General features: G+C 44.9%; 1 protein-coding gene across 4 annotated transcripts in view; it reads right to left on the minus strand.

The window, feature by feature from the left end:
• Positions 1-2557: 2557 nt before the first annotated feature.
• Positions 2558-21969, minus strand: part of LOC115462841 (CUGBP Elav-like family member 4) — a 162304-nt gene continuing 142892 nt past the window's right edge. For all 4 annotated transcript variants that reach the window (XM_030192880.1, XM_030192878.1, XM_030192879.1 and 1 more), the window contains exon 8: positions 2558-3354. The gene's annotated coding sequence lies outside the window, so the exon portion shown is untranslated. The remainder of the gene's footprint in view (positions 3355-21969) is intronic.

Consider the following 21969-nt stretch of genomic DNA (forward strand, 5'->3'; position numbering starts at 1 on the left):
CAAACTAAGGTGCGCTGAAAAATGGCCTGTGCTGGTGTAGGCGGGTGTATTGCACATGTCCATTTTTTCAGCGTACCTAAAAAAAAAGGCCTTTTGGGGGGGGGGGGGGGGGGGGGGGGGGGAGAAAAATGGATGTGAGGCAAAATAAAAATCAGAGCGCATCCATTTTGGGCCTGAGACCTTACGGAAAGTAGGCACTTATTTTCCGTTATAGAATTGGCACCGTACAGGCACTTAAATACAGACACGCTGTATAGAAAGAATCATTATCTTAATGTCTGCAACCTTCCAGTTCCTTTCACCTGCTGCTAACAGTGGATGTCAATTCGTATCCCAGCATCTGACTGACCCTCCTTCCAGTGGTATGGAAAGCTAGGATTCTATCAGCTGTACTTCCTGCCAGGCTAGTGCGGTTGGCTCTTTTCACAGTCCTGATAACTGGTGAATTTCCTGGCTGCCCACTCCGTACTCTGTGCCATCTAGAGTGGACCTTCAAATTCATTAGAGCCACTGCGACCATACTTCGATTGCGCCTTTGTTTGGCCCACTGTAAATGATGGTGTACCCCGGTGAGCCAGTATGACTCTGTGAGTTTTAAATCCAAGTAGCTGACTCTAATTTGTTCAGTTTTGTTTTTTTTTTTTTTCATGTCATAACCTGCTGGGTTTAAGATAACACTACTGTCGAATGTAGAGCAGGGCACAGATGAAACCATGCCATTAATTCAATCTTATAAAACACATTCAAGGTAACGAAGGGATCTAATTTTCTACTCAAACAATGTATATTAATGAAAGAGCCGAAAGAGGGTCATTGCACTCCTAGAAGCAAACAGATTAAGGGAAAGCAATCAGTGAGTAAAAAGGACATGGATTTCTTATTTTTTTTTAAACTGTGCTTTATTTAGGGCTAAGCTGAAAAGCGTCATCCAATAATTACAGAAGATTACAAGGAGTTTTAGGTAATTGAGAATGAGAAGAGCAGATGTAATGGAACTGCAGCTGGTTGACACCTGAATGTACTTAACAGTGAGAGAAGAAAAGCAGAAAGAAGGTACAGAAGGGGAAGAAGGAAGGAATAGAAGATGAAGGAGAAATCAAGAACTGATAATGAAAAAGACATAAAAGTGACCTAAACAATATAAAAAGAAAAAAAAAAGAAACATGACTTTGAAAAAGAAAGAAGAAAAAAAAAACATAAAGAAAAAATGTAGAGAAAAGCAAGACTGCAGTATGTGGAGACAGAAAGGAGAACAAGAAAAATGAGGTCGGAAAAAGACTGAGAAAATGAAAGAAAAGAAAGAAAAGAGAAGAGATAAAGTTTGAGAGAAGTTGAGGGGAAAAGTAAAGAAGAAAAACAACTAAAACAAGAAAGCCAGGAAGTGGAAATGGGGAACAGCAGCTATTCTAAGGCAGAAAATAAAGCGGGGAAAAGAATCCTGAACACACAAAAAATGAAGGATAGAAAAAGAAAAAGAGGAAAAGTTAACCTTTCATTAACAATAAGAGTATGAAGAAAAAGGAAAGACATTCCAGAAAAAAAAAATGGACTATTTTGTATAAAAAAATTTAAAAATAATCATTGCACTCTTTCAGTTCGTCTAGACTGAGTGAGAATTGTACACGGTATGAATGAAAATATGCATCAAGTACAGTAGAAATAAATAATAAATATGATATACTTTGAAATATATGTGTTCTTAAATAAATCATTGATTTTTTTTTCTCATTCAGATTTTTTTTTTGTTTTTCTAAAGCAATGTCTTTTGTTAACTGCTCTAAAGTCAATTACCAAAGATAAATAACGTGCTTTCATTAAATAGTTTTCCTTGTTTTTTCTCTATCATTACAATTAAAAGTTCTACAAAATATGCAAATTTATTTACAGAAAAACAGAGCCAGCATCATTTAAATATCCCTCTGTTTTTCAAAATTCCTTGTAAACAGTTTCAGAAATTCTTCAAAGATTGTATATATATATTTTTTATCTTTTTCTTTAATATTAAGGTTCTAGGCTGTTCCTTGCCCCTGAAGGTCAAGAAGAAATATGGAAACTATTGAAGCAGAGGATGATGGGAAACTTGCAGACTACGAATCGTGATGGATGTCAAAAGCCATAGCTGTGTCAGTCTTTTCAAGTTGAAACTATCTCCGATAAAAAGAACATTAACTGTTTTATTTTTATTTTTATTTTTTTCTTCATTAGATTTTTCATTTCACTGCATTGTCTACGAGATTGGAGATTTCGTTTAATAGCTGGAATGCTTGCAGTTAATAAAGCTGCCCCGTAGCTTTTTTTTTTTTGTTTGTTTGTCTGTTTTGTCTTCTGAGTAAGTTTGAGCATCCAACAGCGGTCTGCACAGAATAGGAATTTATGCTGTCTAAACTCTACAAAAAATTACAGCTCTACAACATTTTTAATTTAGCATCAATGCTATTTTCTATGTATATTTTTTTTTTTGCTTTTTTTTGCTCTAAGTTTTTTTTCTTCTCTATCATATAAGTATTTTAAACTTTTTTTTTCTTAAATTCTGTACAACTATTAGGATTTTTTTTTTAATGGGAAGCATTTACAAACCTTCTCACTACTACCATCATTCAATTTTTCTTGTTTTAAATGTTTCTTTTCCTCTGTGTTTTTCCCCCCATCCTGGGCATCTGTCTTATTCATTCTATCAGCTCTGTCCATACATATTATACAGAAAAAACCATATGAAAGTTTCACACTTGAATTAAAGTAACCAAAGAACCTTCCTAAGTATCAAAGATCTATTTATCTTGCCATTTTTAAAGCATGTAAGCATTTTTTTTTTTACATATTTCATATAATTGTTCTCAGACTGTTTTAAGAACGGCCTGGAAAAATGGAAGAAACTTCCGATATTTTACATACAGCTACAAGTCTGCGATAAAAAGTTTGGTCCTTTGGTCCCTAAATACCTAAGGAATGACAGATAAGATGCTTATAACGGCCGTTGCCAGTGGTTACTGTGGCCATGGGCTCCTTGGTGGCACGCCTTGTCCCAGTATCCAGCTTTTCGCACTTCCTGTTTGAAGAAAAAAAGCCTTTGCAGTGATGTTGGTGTCTCTTCCGAGGTCCTCCTGGTTGACCTCGGCCCTCCTGGTTCTCAAACAAAAATTTGTCCTTTCCATATCTCACCAGACGTGATGCTTTTCTTTGAAGAAATGGTTCGCAAGTCCTTGCAATCAACGAGAGTCTTCAGGCCCGTCATGTGTTTTGTTGATATGTTGAAGCTCTGAATCCAACAGTTCTTGCTCAGATAAATTATATATATTTATATATATATATATGTAGATATATATTTTTTTTAATGTGCCCCATTCGATTTCTGCCCTAAAATGGAAGGGGAAGGGAAACAAGATTCAAAATTAAAACCAGTAAAAAAATGTTCAGTCAAGTACACAAACCTGCTTTCCCCTTAAATTCAGCCTGGCTCATACGTACAGGAAATAATTTTATAAATTGTTACAGGTCACGACCATGAGAAAAAAAAAAGAGATGGAATTGACTATCTCTTTGCTTAAAACAGAGAAGTAACAACAATGCTTCTTTTAATGCAACATTTAACAGTGAGATCCCTAACAGCATGCACTGTGGGGTTTTTCTTCTTTTTTATTTTTGAGGGAAAAATTTGTGTCTGCCAAATTTCACAGGCCTCAGTTCTACCAAATCCCAGAATCACATCAGCAGGTAAATATTTTCAGATATCTGCCCCATGATAATTTTTCTCAGGTTGCAAACAAGCTACTCGATGCAGCCTGGTGGACATTTGGCTTTCTTCCGAGGTGGGAAACCCCCCTGTGTATTATTCGATATTTTTTTTCACATCTCTGAATTCTACAAAAAAAAAAGGCTAGCCCACATAAAATTCAAAAGGTGAGTGGTTCATTTGTAGCTGGCCACAAAACTCATTCACTCATGCTATGCACCAGCAAACTGCTACGTCTAGCCTGTCTTTTTGTGATTTCTTAAGGGGCGGGGTCTGTGTATGTGCAGGTGTGCGTGTAGGGGGGGGGGGGCAAGGTGGCGAGAAGGCAATAGTTAGTGGTTTGATATGGAGCAGCATTTGGGAAAGCTCTTTACAGCTGCATGCTATCCTCTCAAGCACGGCAGGGGCGTAGCTAGACATCCGATTTTGGGTAGGCCTGGGCCCAAGATGGGCGGGCAGAAGAACTCTGCCTTGTCCCACAAGTGATTTGGTCTCTCCCTTTCTCGTCTGCATGCCATATGTTCTCTCAAACATCCCCCCTCCCCCACATACCTTTTAAATAGCAGATTTTCATTGGCAGCGATCTGCAACTGTTACACACTGCTCATGTTGGGCCCACAGCCTTCCCTCTGATGTAACTTCCTGTTTCCACGTAGGTGGGAACACATCAGAGGGAAGGCTGTGGGGCCGGTTTGAGCAGTATGTATCAGTCGCTGCTCGCTGCAGGCGAAGATCTGCTTTAGTGTCCAATGTTCCCGTAATAAGCCATATGGGAACAGGTTGATGGGAACATTGGACACTAAAGGGTTAAGGTATGCAGGAGGGGCAGTTGTTGGGAGATTTCAGCTGATGGGGCTTGGGAATCCTTGCCAGCCACATTATAGATGGGCTGCTACTGGGTGGGCCTGAACCCAAAGTGGATGGGCCTGGGCCCACCCAGGCCCACCCTTGGCTACGCCACTGAAGCACAGCTGGTCGGTTCAATACTTTACTCCATATGGAAAGGGTCTAGAACAAAAGCAGGAATAAAAAAGGGAATTACGGGGTAATCATCAAGTGACGTAAGGACCTTAGGGGTCCTTTTACAAAGGTGTGTTGAAAAATGGCTGGCAGTAGTGTAGGCGCGGGTTTTGGGTGCGAACCGATCCATTTTTCAGCGCACCTGTAAAAAAAGGCCTTTTTGATAGATTTTTGCCGAAAATGGATGTGCGGTAAAATAAAAATTGCCATGCGTCCATGTTGCGTCTGAGACCTTAACACCAGCCTAGCGGTAGTCTCACGCGGTAACCGGGCAATAATGAATTGCGGGTGTCCAATACGCATTATTTTTCAGAAGCACTTATCGGACACGCGTCAAAAATGAAATTACCACAAGAACCACTTGGTAGCTGGGCGGCAACTCCATTTTGGCGAGCATTGGGCGCGCATAGATTCTTACGCGGCTTAGTAAAAGGGCCCCTTAATGTGTATTATTTGGCTCTTAATCTGACCTAAAGGGCCTCAACACCTCTTGACTAACATATCTCCAGCTTTTTGCTGGGCTTATTTTATTGTCTGGGAGCATCAGACCACAAAGCCGTGACCTGATGCTCCCAGGCCACCAGTGCAGGGTCCTCCAGATATTCAGACTACTACTACTACTACTTAACATTTCGGGGCTTGTTATTGTGGGGGTGGGTGGACCTTATGGCTGAAGAGTTAAGGTGGGAGTCTCAAAGGACTACCTCACTGGTAGTCCATGGGAGGTCTGGTGGGGTTTACTAGGGGTCCAGGGGGTCCTTGGGGTTGCAGGGGGTGTTCGGCAGGGAGCAGTGCCCAGTTTCTACTGGCCAGTCCTGTTCTGCATTCCAAATTGTGTCCCTAGCAGTAGTCTTGCACAACTACCGGTAGGGGTCATAGTTCCATATAAGGAAATATTTCCAATTGAGTGGAACAATTTGCCATTACGATTTAAATGTGAAACCAGTGGTCCTGCATTCCAGAAACAGCTCAGAGACTTTCTTTTGTTTAAGGCTTTTTTTTGTTCTATTTGATTGCTGTATTTGATTCTTTTGAGTGTTTTTGTTGAATGGTTTTATTGTGACCCCGCTCTGGATAAGAGCGGGCTAGAAGAAGCTATTAAATCTAAATCTTATATGGGCATTGCTCCTGTCTGAACATCCTCTGGACCCCCCATGACCCCTGGACCACCAATGAGATAGGTAGTCTTTTGGGGTGTGGGGGAGTGTTATTGTGAGGGTGGGTAGACCTTGTGGCAGGAGGGTTAAGGCGGGGGTATCGAATACCTGGGGGACCTGGACTGGTGGCTCGGCAAGCAGCATTATCCCCCTGATGCAAATCTCAACCATTGGTCAGTGGCTGTGGTACTGGACTGCTGGTCCTCCAGGTGGCAAGTAAGTACAGCCATGCTGTTAATAGTTGTGACAGAAGTGTGTCACAACCGGCCACACCTCTGACACATGCCCAGGTCCCGCCTTACCCATGTTAATCAGCTAGTGCAGGGTTTTCTGTGTGGGTTTTAGCACGTGTTAGACATTAGCATGAACCCACACTGTCTACCGCGCATTAAAACCAACAGCGTGGCTCATGCTAATGTCTAACACGCCCTAAAACCCATGTGTTAATGGCAAAACCCAGTCTAGCTGCTTAATATGCCTTAGTAAAAAAAAACCCAACCCTCAAACTGTTTGTTGTGATCTTATTGCCATCTTTTTATTCTTGCTTTGGTGCTGGACTTGGGTTTGTGCAACAATTTTTTGCCTCTTTCTTTTTCTCTGGACTTTAAATGGAAGGGGACAAGGGAAGAAGCAGGGACATTAATGGAGACCGGGGCATGGGATAGTGGCTCTTTGACGAGAACCTGATGATTAGCGTATCTGGGTTTAAAAGAGGTTTGGACAAATTCCTGGAGGAAAAGTCCATAGTCTGCTATTGAGACAGACATGGGAAGCAACTGCTTGCCCTGGGATTTGTAGTATGGATTGTTGCCATGATTTGGGTTCCCGCCAGGCAGTGGCGTACCAAGGGGGGGGGGGGGGCGGTGGGGGCGGTCCGCCCCGGGTGCACTCCGCTGGGGGGGGGGGTGCCGCGGCGCGCGCCTGTTGCCCTGTCTCCGAGTTCGCAATTCGCATGTGTTCACTGCTCACTCTGAGTCTGCCCCGGAACAGGTTACTTCCTGTTCCGGGGCAGACTCAGAGGGAGCAATGAACACATGCGAATTGTGAAATCGGACTGAAACAGGGCAAGAGGCGCGCGCCACGGCACCCCCCCAGCGGCGTGCACCTGGGGGGGGGTGTCATTTCGCCGGGGGGGGGGGGGAGGGGTCATTTCACCGGGGGGGGGGGGGGTCACGCTGCGCCCGGGGGGGGGGGGCGCATCGGCGATCCGCCCCGGGTGTCAGCTACGGTCGGAACGCCATTGCTGCCAGGTACTTGTGATCTGGCTTGGCCACTGTTTGGAAAACAGGATGCTGGGCTAGATGGACCATTGGTCCGACCCAGTATGGCTACTCTTATGATCTTACGTTCTTAAGGGAAAGGAGGATATGCCTTACATGTGAAGCGACACGGAGGTGAGCAGAGATGCTGTTGCTATGTCTGATTATAGAAATTGTTCTTCATGAACTTGGTTGAGGAACTAATGCTAATGACACCATCCTTGGACCAACGGTAGCTTTTAAAGAACATGCCGGAAACAATATTTTATTAAACCAAGAAGCAGTGCAAATGATCTAATTTTTAAAATAAAGTACAATAAAAGGACAGATATTTGTCATTATTATTGCAAGTGTGATCGTAATCTGACTAGGGCTGACATTTAAGCTGGTGGTGACGGGGTGGCGGGGAAGGGGGAAGCATTTTAGTCATTACGGATTAGCAGATGAACCCATCTTATCTCTCCCTAGCAAACAGGCTCTTCTTGTAACTGCAGGTGATTTATTACATGAAGGAATGCCAGTGCTGCAAAGATCCCACTCTGTCAGTGGATGACGCATCATGCGGGATATTAATTCATGCTGGCAGGTTCCAACACTGTTGGTTTTTTGACAAACAGCAAACCATACACAGCAGTTTAAACAATTACAACACTAAATAAAGATAGAAACCAAACACTTGCCAAGGACCCTTTTTCAGTTGTAAACCAAAACCCACCCAATGCATCTTTAAGGATACATAGATATACATATATATATATGTATTTATTTCTTTAGTTCAGTGTTAAAAAAAAGTTTTAATTGTATTAATAAAAGCTAATTTTTTTGCTGCCATTATTTTCTTTATCGTTCTATTTTTGAATTTAGGTGTTTATTTATTGTTTTACTTTAAATGTTATATTCATATTTTGTTTTTTTTTTCTCTAACATTGGAGAATGATTTGAGATCCCCCAAAACCTGGCAATTGAAAAAGGGACCCTGTTTTCCATAATGAAACAAAAACAAAGTCACAATCGTTTCAAATAACCAACCCATGTTTTTTTTCTTTTAGCCTTGTTTTTTTTTGTTTTTTTTTGTAAGTTCCTCTTGTTTTTCAGGGCGTTTTAAAATATGATAGAATCCCAGTTTTGATTAAGAATCAGCCATCTTTGTTTTTTCTTTCTTTCTCTTGTACATGATGTTGAAGGAGCATAAAAACAAGAAAACAGAAACGCTGGACAGGAAATCAAAAACAGAGCGGAAATAAAGTACCTTAAGCAGTTTAAGATAAGATAAAACAAAGAAAAACAAAACAGAAAAAGAAAGAAATTAGCCATGGCATAGAACCAAAAATACCACCCCAATAACTGCGGCAGTGCAAAGATTAAAAAAATACAAGTGATCATGACTGGCCAATCATAAACTGATACAACATCCAAGAAAAATGTTTCAACCACGGCACCTCCACCACAAAACTAGACGGCAGGGTCATGCAACCAATTCGTTAACTCGTTACATGACGCCTTCATTTCACACGTTCAACTTCTAGTTGATTGAACTTACGGACTGAGGGGGGACTCTTTTCTCCACTCTCGCGTCATTGGGTGAACTTTTATTCCTAGCTCAGCGCGAGACGGTGGTGCTTATGACTGGCTCAGCTTAGGGTTGGAAATTTGATTGAATGACAAAAGAAGAAAAGATTTTTGGTTTGTTCCTTCTTTTCTTGTTTTATTTGTGCTTCTTTTATCATATCTTTTCTCGTAACTGTTTATGTCATTTGCTTTTCGAAAAAGGGAGGGGTGGGGGGGGGGGAGGAAAAAGTCAAGTCAATTGATAAAGAAGTTATAAAACAATGCACCAAGACACAGCACCAGTCAAAAAGCTCTTATGAAATTCTATATTAAATAATAAATAAATAAATAAACGCTAGACAAATAAATAAAAAGAACGAAGGGGAGAAACACAGGACAATGGAGGAGGCCTAACAGCAAGACAATGTCATGGACACATAGTTAACAGTGAACAACAATAGAAACCCATTCACTATTTGCTAAGAGATTCCACATTGACCTCTGGGTAACAGCATGACATCAATGAATATTCTTATACCTATAATATTTCATAGCCAACTCTTCGTACATAAAGACTGTCTCCTAAGAGTGGGTGACACATATAGAAGAGAGGAGTGGCCTAATGGTTAGTGCAGCGGGCTTTGATCTTGGCAACCTGTCTTTGATTCCCACTGTAGCTCCTTGTGACCCTGGGCAAGTCATTTAACCCTCCATTGCCCCAGCAACAAGAAACTCAGTTGGGAGCCCTCTAGGGGCACAGAAAGTACCCACATATACTCCTGGATTCTATATATGGCACCTAGGTCCTGTACTGAGATACATACGTAGCTTAATTGGCGTAACAAGGTAATCTGCATTTTTAACAGCACTTAACAAGCAATAATGAGTACTAATTAGCAGTAATTATAATTTATGCATGGAAATCGCCAAGCGTATCCTATAAAGAACTGCGCCTAAATTGCAAAGCGCACATTTCAAAATAAATGTGTTTATGGGCCTATTGATGGGCGTTTCGTGGGCATCCCAAAATTTCCACATGTAATTACAGAATGCGGGTCAATGCGTCTAAATCTACGTACATGCATTTATACCAGGTTTTTATTGGCGTCAATGGAAGTGTGTAGATTTAGGCACTACGGTATTGACTAAGCCTATTCTATACACCAAACCTAAATCATATAGAATACGCTTAATTCTGTGCAGACTGTTTAGGCGCCGTATATAGAATTTGGTCCATAATGTGCACAGCACTGCGAACGTCTAGTAGCACTATAGAAACGATTAGTAGTAGTTATAGCAGTAGCAGTGCATTTTTTCTAGTGAAAAGGTGCCGGTACTGAAATGCCTGGCCAACCTTCAGGGGTGGGGTAATCGCTGAGGAACCCACCCCACACTAGCCAGGCCCCTTCAACCAGTCACAGAATCTATGACAAGGCAAAATTGGTGTGTAGGGCCTGAGCTCTTTCATTAAAACTCGGGGACCATGGGTCAATTTTAGCAGACAATGGAAAAGGTGCCAGTACTCAGTACCCCCAAGTACCCCCTCAAAAAAAGCCCTGCTTTTATCACATGTAGCAGTGATTTTGATTTCTACAGGCATTTCTTTTTCATTTAGGGGGCTTATCAACATAAGCTATTGTTAAGACATGTTATTTTACTGTTAACTTGTAATTAGCTTGATTGTTCTATACTTGGCTCACTTTTGATAATGTGATGTCATAATGCCTCATTCCACCAATGGATAACAGCCAACCTCATCAGTGATGTCACAAAGGCCTGATCACCCACACGTGGGTCCCTTTATCCAGTGCGTTTTACCAGCAAAAAAGGTGCCGGTACTCAAATGCCAGGCCACCCTTCATGGGTGGGGTGATCACTGAGGGACCCACCCTACAATAGCCAGGCCCCCTGCAACCAGTCACAGAATCTATGCCAAGGCAGAATCGGTGTGTAGAGCCTGAGCTCGTTCATTAAAACTTGGAGTCCATGGGTCAATTTTAGCAGACAATGGAAAAGGTGCCGGTACTCAGTACCCCCAAGTACCCCCTCAAAAAAAGCCCTGATTAAAACTAAAATGTTTAATACAGCAACACAAATATAATCATCTGCAGACTGCAATTACTTAGACTGAACTTCTCAACCAATCCCACTGCCACTAAGAGCCTTCTTTCATTTTGTGACCATAATCACATCTTTAGTGTAGAGTTTCCCACTAAAATGTTGTAGAATCCATGGTCATTCTCAATCTATAGTTCTTGGTGTTATTTTGTCTAGTGAAAAAGGTGCCGGTACTCAAATGCCAGGGCCACCCTTTGGGGTGGGGTGATCACTGAGGGACACACCCTACAGTAGCCAGGCCCCCTGCAACCAGTCACAGAATCTATGACAAGGCAGCATTGGTGTGTAGAGCCTGAGCTATTTCATTAAAACTCGGGGACCACGGGTCAATTTTAGCAGACAATGGAAAAGGTGCCGGTACTCAGTACCCCCCCAAGTACCCCCTCAAAAAAAAGCCCTGAGTAAGTAGTAATAAAGTTACTGAATCAGCATAGCTCCAGCGCTAGTGAGCGGTTTTGTGTTATGTAAGGCAGCCCTCTTGTTTTAGCATCGGAAATAATTTCATTGGCATGGTTATTCCCTGTAAACTTTTTGTAACGGTGAGGGGGGGCTACACATCCATGTTCAGAAAGACTTTATCCTGGAAAAAAAAATCGTATAAAAGGCGGCTGCTTATATTTCCAGATATATCAAGGGAGTCGCAAGCTAGGAGGCGTGAACTCTTGGTTTTTAAGCCAAGAGTCCTTGCCCTGGGTGGGTCCTTTCTAGTTAGATTCCCTTGTAAATGTTTAATTTCTTTGGATTCTAATAATTACCTGTTTTTTGATCCTAAGAAACTACAAGAGTTTATTGAACTTAAGGAACGGATGAAGATTCCTCTGCAGCAGGTTCCCTTAGTTCACACTGAACCGGCTGCAATCACTGATTAACCTTCCTCCCTCAGAGTATCTACTATAATAAAACTCACCCTCAACGTTCTGAAGACAACGTTCTGAAGTCACTCAGTCACTCCGTGAAGGGTTCGTCAGTTCATGGTGGTGAAGCCACAACACTGACCATGAGGCATATTTTCAAAGCACTTAGCCTCCCAAAGTTCCATAGAAACCTATGGAACTTAGCCTCCCAAAGTGCTTTGAAAATATGCCTCCATGTCTCTCAGCCCCGCCCTCACATGACGGACCAATCAGAAAAAACACGCTCAACGTTCTGAAACACAAAGGACCATCACAAAACCGTTCCCAGGCAATGCTAGGCAACTTAAGACGGACCTATCAGAGGAAACTACGTGACAATAAGGGAGGAGCATTTCCCAGCAGAATGGCTCATTATCTGTGCAGCACGGAGAGCACAGAACCACCACTTGAACGAGAGAAGAATATTCCTGCTGTGGGTATGTGCAAAAATAGACCGGAAGGGGGGGGGGGGGGGAAGAAATTTTTAAATGCCTAATACCGGTACTGAAGAGTGCAGAAAGACCCCCCTCCACAAACCTCCTTGACAGACAAAACCACACACACACAATACAACAGAAACACACCCTCAAAGCCACACACCAATCCATCCCACTTTGCCAGCACAGCACATCCCCTAACCCCCCACCCAAAAAACAAATAAAAAAAAAAAGACACACATCAACAACCTGCACACACACCCCACCCTCACACACTCACACACACACACAAACACAATAACTCTGTGACACATACACACACACACACACACACACACACAAAAAAAGCCACATGCTAGCGCCTGTTTCATTGGTTTTGGAAACGGGCCTTTTTTACTAGTGTTAATATAAGATTAACTAGATTGGTTTTTCTTTTTTCCTTTTTTTCCTAATCTTGGGTCCTCGTAATTTGTGGGCAATCATATGGGAATTTTTTTTTTCTGCTTAGAAGGGAAAAAAATCTTTTTCTTTATTATATTTTTCTGTTTTTCTGTATACGTTTATGTGATAAATGTGAATGTAAATGATAAAAATTATAAATTAAAAAAAAAGGCGGCCTGCTGTTTAAACACCAACCTCAGCAGCAAAATTCAAGGTTCAATAACTATGGGCTCCTTTTACTAAGGCGTGGGAAGGCTAATGTGTGGGTTAGCATGTGCCAAATCAACACTACCACCTGACTAGTGTGTGTGAACCCGGCAGTAATTCTGAGTCTGGTGTGCGCCAAATCCCATGGTAGAAAATCATTTCCTATTTTCTACCGTGGGTGTGTGCGCAGGTGTCCCAGGCGGTAATCAGCGGTTGATGCACGCTGCATGGTTAATGGTTATTGCACAGGTAGCGTGTGTACCCTTTTAGATTGTAAGCTCTCTTGAGCAGGGACTGTCCTTCCCCATGTTTAAACTTGTACAGCGCTGCGTAACCCTGGCAGCGCTATAGAAATGCTAAGTAGAAGTAGTAGTAGTAAGTCAATGGGTGGCGACATTGGCGTAGCTATGTGGGGCCTGAGGGGGCCTGGGCCCCCGTAGATTTGGCCCTGGCCCCCTGCCGACGATCCCTTTGAACCCCCCTCCCGCCACCAACCCTCCTCAGCCATTGCCGCCCGCCCCGCCGCCGCATCAGATACCTTGTTTGCTGGCGGGGGTCCCCGAACCCCGCCAGCCGAAGAGAGTCTTCTTCAGCGCCAGAGTAGCGCCTTCGTTCAACGAAGTTCCTGGTGCAATCAGCTGTTTCGACGCCTTACATCCTGCACCGTGCATGTAGCCCCGTGCATGATGTAAGGTGTCGAAACAGCTGATCGCACCAGGAACTTCGTTGAACGAAGGCGCTACTCCGGCGCTGAAGAAGACTCTCTTCGGCTGGCGGGGTTCGGGGACCCCCGCCAGCAAACAAGGTATCTGATGCGGTGGCGGGGGAGGGTTGGTGGCGGGAGGGGGGGTTCAAGGGGGTTGTCGGCAGGTCGGCAGGGGGGTCCAATGTGGCGGCGGCTCGGGGGGACAGCTAAACAGTGCCCCCCACCTCGGGCTCTGCGCTCCCCTCCCGGCCAGGCCTGGCTACGCCCCTGGGTGGCGGTAAGGGCTCAGGCTGTAAATAGGCACACGCTAGTTTTAATTGCAGTGCACGCCCATTTCCCGGCCCGTTACAAAAAGCCCTTTTTCCCCAGCCGTGGTAAAAAAATGGCCCAGCACGCGCCCAAAACACGTGCCCACGCTACCGCAGGCCACTTTTTAACGTGGCTTAGTAAAAGGACGCCTGTGTTCCATGGGATGGATCAGATCGACTCTGTAAATGCTCTCTCTGTTATGGCTCTTGTCTTATGCCCCAGGCAAATTGCAAGAGTACCCTCAGTCTACCGGATTTATTCCAGCCCCGGCTTGCGCCCAGCTCAAGAAACATTCTGTTTGTGTGACCCCTAGTTTCGGGAGTGAGGTGGAGTGAAACACCGGGGTGAAGCTGAGCTGGAGGTGTGCCCGAGTTTACAAATGTATAATGGTTAATAAACAATATAGAACGATACCTTTTTATTGGACTATCACTTTATATTCTCCTCTTTTTGTTCGTTATTAACCTTTATTTCTTTATAGTAAACGACAAAGAAAGGGCAACTGTCCATCCAGTCTGCCTAGTTTGAGATTTTTGCTCTTCAACACTCCGTTACATTTGGCAGATGTAATTTATATGCTCAATTTTGACACTCCCTCTCCTCCTCCAATGTTCACATGCTCTACTCTCCTACTAAGCAGGTCTCTCCCTTTCACTTATTCTACTTTTCTACCAAGTATGTCACTCCCTTTCACTTCTTCTGTCTGTTACCCCTCACCACCATGCTCTGTCCTCAATTTTGCCACAGCTTTGGTGCTACTCCCTCTGCTGGTAAACATCATATAACAATCTGATATATTTTTGTTGTTTTCCTTAAATGTAAGCCACATTGAACCTGAGCTTGATTGGGATGATGTGGGATACAAATGTGATCGTCTTCATCACTTTCACTTTGAGTTGTCTTTACAAGGCTATTGATTTGATTTGGAATTTTTGCATTCCAAATGAAACTGAGTTCGATTCCCACTTCAGGCACAGGCAGCTCCTTGTGACTCTGGGCAAGTCACTTAACCCTCCATTGCCCCATGAAAGCCGCATTGAGCCTGCCATGAGTGGGAAAGCGCAGGGTACAAATGTAACCAAAATAAAATAGATACTATTGGAGATTCTACATGGAATGTTGCTACTATTGGAGATTCTACATGGAATGTTGCTATTCCACTAGCAACATTCCATGTAGAAGGCTGCGCAGGCTTCTGTTTCTGTGAGTCTGACGTCCTGCACGTACGTGCAGGACGTCAGACTCACAGAAGCAGAAGCCTGCGCGGCCACATTGGTGATCTGCAAGGGCCGACTTCTACATGGAATGTTGCCAGTGGAATAGCAACATTCCATGTAGAATCTCAAATAGTAGCAACAGTGGAGGAGTGGCCTAGTGGTTAGGGTGGTGGCCTTTGGTCCTGAGGAACTGAGTTCGATTCCCACTTCAGGCACAGGCAGCTCCTTGTGACTCTGGGCAAGTCACTTAATCCTCCATTGTCCCATGTAAGCCGCATTGAGCCTGCCTTGAGTGGGAAAGTGTGGGGTACAAATGTAACAAAACAAAAAGCTAACTGGAGCAGGAACAGTGTCTGTCACAGATGCCGCCATGTTTTCTCCTGCAGTGTAGCGTGGTTGGTGCACTATTGATCATCTAGTCATCAAAGAGCATTTATTTATGGAAGCGATACACTCTCGGTACCAACACTGGAAGAGGAGGGAAGGGGATCTATCCAACAATTCAGAAAAACTCATTTGAAGGGACTTTTACTTTCAAAGATGTATGACGTATTTCTACAACGGACTCAATAAACACCCCATAAAAGTATTTTTGTTTTGATAAAGGATTGATGTAATACTTTCATCTTGTCTTTCACAATTTAAAACTATGGTGCTTGTACATTTTGCAACATAATGATTATGGACAGTGTCTCTGGAACTGCCTTCCATGGTCTTCACCGAGCATAATTACAAGAGATAAGTAAAAGGGAGGTTGCACTTAAACTAGAGGACATGAATTGAGGTTGAAGGGGGGCCGACTCAGGAATAATGTCAGGAAGTATTTTCTCACTGAGAGGGCGGTGGAATGCTCTCCCGCGGAAGGTGGTAGAGATGAAAACTGTAATCGAATTCAAAAATGTGTAGGATAACCAGGGGCGTATCTGGAATCCGGCGGTAGGGTGGGTCAGAGCCAGAGAGGGGGGCACATTTTGCCTCCCCCCCCCCGACGTCAGACTCCGAACTGGATTCAACGAATCAGCAGCGTTACTTACAGCATGGCCACGGAGGAGTCGGAAGAAGACGAAATATGAAGACTTCGGGTCGGACCTCGGCTGGCGGGGGTTGGGGCCCCCCGCCAGCAAAAGTAAGCAGCGGGGGAGGGTTGACGGCGGGGGGGGGGGGGGGGGGGCAGGGCGAAATCTGCGGGGGCCCAGGCCCCTGTGGCCCCACGCAGATACGCCCTTGGGATAAACACACAGGAATCTTGTTTAGAAGGAATCAAGCCACTTTGAATATTGTGTTCAATTCTGGTCGCCGCATCTCAAAAAAGATGTGGAGGGACATTTTCGAAAGGGACGTCCTAGTTGCAATTTGGACGTCCTTGCAAAACGTCCAAATCCATGGGCAGGGAAACCCGTATTTTCGAAACGAGATGGACGTCCATCTTTCATTTTGAAAATACTGTCAGGGACATCCAAATCCGTAAATTTCGCCATCCCAAGATTTGTACGTCCCTAGACATGGACGTTTCTGATTTTCGGCGATTTTCGAAACCAAGGACATCCATGTCAAAAACGACCAAGTGCAAGCCATTTAGTTGTGGGAGGAGCCAGCATTTGTAGTGCACTGGTCCCCCTGACATGCCAGGACACCAACCGGGCACCCTAGGGGGCACTGCAGTGGACTTCATAAATTGCTACCAGGAACATAGCTCCCTTACCTTGTGTGCTGAGCCCCCCAGAACCCCCCCCCCAAAACCCTCTCCCTACAACTGTACACCACTACCATAGCCCTTACGGGTGAAGGGGGGGCACCTAGATGTGGATACAGTGGGTTTCTGGTGGGTTTTGGAGGGCTCGCTGTTTCCTCCACAAATGTAACAGGTAGGGGGGATGGGGCGGGGTCTGCCTGTCTGAAGTGCACTGCACCCATTAAAACTGCTCCAGTGACCTATATACCGCTGTCTATGGACCTGAGTATGACATCTGAGGCTGGCATAGAGGCTGGTACAAAATATTTTTAAAGATGTTTTTTTGAGGGTGGGAGGGGGTTAGTGTACGTGCAGGACGTCAGACCCACAGAAACAGAATGAAGCCTTGCGCCGGAAGAAGAGGACCTCGGCTGGCGGGGGTTGGGGTCCCCTGCTAGCAAAGGTAGGCGACGGCGGGTTGGCGGCGGGAGGGGGGGGGTCGAAAGGGTCGTCGGTAGGGGGGTCCAGGGCCAAATTTACGAGGGCCCAGGCCCCCGTGGCCCCACGTAGCTATGCCACTGTCTGAATGTCTATTGTCCATGCAATATATATACACAGTACTTATAATCTTTCCAGCTGCAATGTCCCTAGCATATACCGTGTTTCCCCGAAAATAAGACACTGTCTTATATTAATTTTTGCTCCCCAAGACCCGCTAGGTCTGATTTTCAGGGGAGGCCTTATTTTTCGGGGAAACATCGGGTCGCCCCCCCCCCGACCCAAGATCGCCGGCTCCCCCCGCCCTCAGTCGCTCCCGGAACTAACCTCTTAAACGCTTCCTTTCACCACTCATCTTCGCACTCGCCGCCTTCCTTCCGTGTCCCGCCCTCGCCTGACGTAACGTAACGTCAGACGAGGGCGGGACACGGAAGGAAGGAGTGGCCTGCCCTGCTGCTTGCAGCGAGTGCGAAGGTGAAAGGAAGCGTTTAAGAGGTTAGTTCCGGGAGCGACTGAGGGCGGGGGAGCCGCCGATCGAGGGGGGAGCCGGCGATCTCGGGTGGGGGAGGGGGGGTGACCCCGATGTTTCCCCGAAAAATAAGGCCTCCCCTGCTAGGTCTTATTTTCGGGGGAGGCCTTATATTTTCAAATTGCAGCAAGACCTCTACGAGGTCTTATTTTCGGAGGATGTCCTATTTTCGGGGAAACACGGTATTTAATTATATGATGACTAGTAATTTGCAATGTCTTATTTCACTAATCTACTTTTCTGTTCAGCCATCTGTCTATTGAAACACCACAGTTAACTTTTGCTATTGTGGTGCCCCTCTTGCTTCTTCTTAAAAATAACAGATCCTCCTCATCTCCCACCCTAAAACAACAACAGAAAATAGTTTCGTTTTCTTGCAGATGGAACTTGACAGGTAGGAGAAATGTCGCTGGCAGATTCTCTGTCTTGCAAATGAAATGAGGATCTCAGCCCATAAGGCTGAATTGAGCCTAGCACATTTCCAAACTGCTAATTCTCCAAGCTTATCCTTCACTTTGCTCGACCCATTACCATCCGTCTCTCTCCAGACTGTATTTTCAGCCAAATGTAATGAAGAAACATTTATTAAAAGCAGAGTCTTGGTTCTGCTTTGGCCTCAGACAGATGTGCCTGCTAACACGAATCATTCCCTCAAATTTGATTATTCTGATAAAAGGCAGTTGCTGCCTTACCCACTACACTAAATAGAAAGAATATTGGCGACTTATTTTATTTATTTATTAGGATTTATTTACCACCTTTTTGAAGGAATTCACTCAAGGCGGTGTACAGTAAGAATAGATCAAACCAGGGGCGTAGCCAGACTTCGGCGGGAGGGGGGTCCAGAGCCCAAGGTGAGGGGGCACATTTTAGCTCCCCCCCTGGCGCCGCTGACCCACCACGCTGCCATTGCCGACACCCCCCCACCATTGCCGACACCCCTCGCCGCCGCCAGCACCACCACCACCACCACCAACAACTTTGACCCCCCCTGCCAACGACCCTCTCGACCCCCCCCGCCTGCCTGCACGCCGTCGCCGCCTACCTTTGCTGGCGGGAGACCCCAACCCCCGCCAACAGAAGTCCTCTTCTTCCTTCGTTCACAGAAACAGAACGAAGCCTTGCGATCTGCAGGGCTTCGTTCTGTTTCTGTGAGTCTGACGTCCTGCACGTTGTACTCAGAAACAAAACGAAGGAAAAAGACTTCGGCTGGCGGAGGTTGGGGTCCCTGCCAGCAAAGGTAGCAGCCGGCGGGTTGGCAGCAGGAGGGGGGGTTGAGAGGGTCATCGACAGGGGTGTCCAGGGCCAAATCTACGGGGGGGCCTATGCTCCCGTGGCCCCGTAGTAGCTACACCCCTGGATCAAACATGAGCACTAGGCAGTTAAAGCAGTAAAAATACTCAGTTATGGTAACATGGCATCCTCTGCTCACTAGGGGGGTCCTTTTACAAAGGCATGCTGAAAAATGGCTTGCGGTAATGTAGACGCGGGTTTTGGGCGTGCGCTGATCCATTTTTCAGCGCGCCTATAAAAAGGGCATCTTGGGGTTTTTTTGCCCAAATTGCTGCACGTCTATTTTGGGTCTGAGAACTTACCACCAGCCGTAGACCTAGCGGTAAAGAATCTGGGCGGTAATGACCTGTGCGCGTCCGTTATACCCGCCAGAAAATAAAAATATATTTTTCAGATGCGCGTCAAAATTGAAATTACCGCAAGGGCCGCGTGGTAACCGGGCGGTAACTCCAATTTGGCAGGTGTTCGGCGTGCATAGGTGTCCATGCGGCTTAGTAAAAGGGGCCCTAGGTAACTGATTCCCAAACCTGTCCTGGGGGAACCCCAGCCAGTCGGCTTTTCAGGATACCCATAACGAATATGCATGAGATCGATATGCATACCAAGAAGGCAGTGAAGCATATTCACTGTGGATATGCTGAAGACATGACCGGCTGGGGTTCCCTCAGGACAGGTTTGGGGCATTAGGAGTAATTTTATAAAGGAATTTTTTTCACCAGAAAAGCTTTTTTACATGTGAAAAAGAACCTTTATAAAGTTACCTCGAGATAATCAGGGCAATTCTATAAAGTGCATGCATACATGTGTGTCAATTATGAATGTATTTCATTAGACTAATAGCATATATACATGTATGTGTGCGTATACACAGGTATGTGCCACATTACTGTGAAAACACTATTCTGTAAATAGATGCGTATTTTACCTAGGGCATATTTTACAGGTAGGTGGACACGTGGGTGGACAGATGGTGCATAGGTGGAACTCACACACTAGTCTTTGACGTTTAGGCATCTATTAAGAACATAAGAGTAGCCATACTGGGTCAGACCAGTGGTTCATCTAGCCCAGTATCCTGTTTCCAACAGTGGCCAAGCCAGGTCACATGTGCCTGGCAGAAACCCAAATCATGGCAACTCTCCATACTACAAATCCCAGGACAAGCAGTTGCTTCCCATGTCTGTCTCAATAGCAGACTATAGACTTTTCCTCCAGGAATTTGTACAAACCTTTTTTAAACCCAGATACACTAACTGCTACCACTTCCTCCAGCAAAGAGTTCCAGAGCTTAACTATTCGTTGAGTAAAAATATTTCCTCCTATTTCTTTTAAAAGTATTTCCATGATGTAACTTCCTCGAGTGTCCCCTAGTCTTTGTACTATTGCAACGAGTAAATCATCGATTTAATTCTACTCGTTCTACACCACTCAGGATTTTGTAGTCCTCAATCATATCTGCCCTCATCCGTCTCTTTTCCATGCTGAAGAGCCCTAACCTCTTTAGCCTTTCCTCATACGAAATTCCATCCCCTTTATCATTTTGGTCGCTCTACTATTCTTTACAGAATAGGCTTTGCCAGGCACCCAGTTATAGAATTGCCCCAGTGTGTGTAAAAATACACGTGGTGACAAGAAGACATGTAGTTTTACAGACATACCAAGTGACATGCATTAGGCCTGTGATACATGCATTTGTCTACCTTCACCAGCTCACATACTGAAGGACCCTCCTCTCGTGCATTGTCTCTGGTCCCTTCCCTCTGCAGTTTGGCATCTCTCTCTCTCTTTCCTTTCCCCCTTCCATGGGTCCAGCATCAAAGAAGGGTAATCAGAATGATTAAGGGGATGAAAATCTTCTCACATGAGGACAACCTTAAGAGGTTAGGGCTCTTCAGCTTGGAAAAGAGATGGCTGAAGGGAGATACGACAGAGGTCTACAAAATCCTGAATGGTGTAGAACTGGTAAATATTCTTACGTTGTTATGTGAATCAATTGTTTGTTCTTTCATAAAGTACTAAGACTAGGGAACACTCAATGAAGTTACACGATAATACTTTTAAAACAAATAGGAGGAAATATTTTTTCACTCAGCGAATAGTTAAGCTCTGGAACTCGTTACTAGGGGATGTTATAACAGTGGTTAACGTATCTGAGTTTTAAAAAGGTTTGGAAACGTTCCTGGAGGAAAAGTCCATAGTCTGCTATTGAGACAGAAATGGAGGAAGGCACCACTGTCTCTGAGATTGGTGGCAAGAAATCTTGCCACTGTTTGGGATTCTGCCAGGTAATTGTGGCCTGGATTGACCACTGTTAGAAGCAGGATACTGGGGTAGATGAACCGTCGGTCTGCCCTCATATAGCTTTTCTTAAAACCCAGATACGCTAACCACTCTTACCACATCCCCTGGCAGCGAGTTCCAGAGCATAACTAATCTTTGAGTGAAAAAATATTTCCTCCTATTTGTTGTAAAGGTATTTCTATGCGATTTCATTGAGTGTCCCCTGGTCTTTGTACTTTTTGAATGTGAGAAAAACTGATTCACCTCCACCCGTTCCACCCCACCACTCAGGATTTTGTAGATCTCAATCATATCCCCTTTCAGCTGTCTCTTTCCAAGCTGAAGATCCCTAACCTCTTTAGGCTTTCCTCATAGGGGAGGAGTTCCATCCCCTTTATCATTTTGGTCCATAAGGTGCACACCAGGGGCGTAGCCAGACCTCTAGGTGGGAGGGAGCCAGAACACAAAGTGTGTGGGGGGGGGGCACATTTTGGTCCGCCGCCCCGCCTTTTCACCCACCGCTGCCCTGTCACTCCCCACCCACTGCTGCCACTGTACATACCTTGCCTGGCGGGGGTCCCCAACCCCCGGCAGCTGAAGCCTTCGTCCAGTGCTGGTCTTCGGCGCTGCCACACTGCCTGCCCTGCTGTCTCTT

The sequence above is a fragment of the Microcaecilia unicolor genome, chromosome 2 (genome assembly GCF_901765095.1).
Source record: "Microcaecilia unicolor chromosome 2, aMicUni1.1, whole genome shotgun sequence".
Lineage (NCBI taxonomy): Eukaryota > Metazoa > Chordata > Amphibia > Gymnophiona > Siphonopidae > Microcaecilia > Microcaecilia unicolor.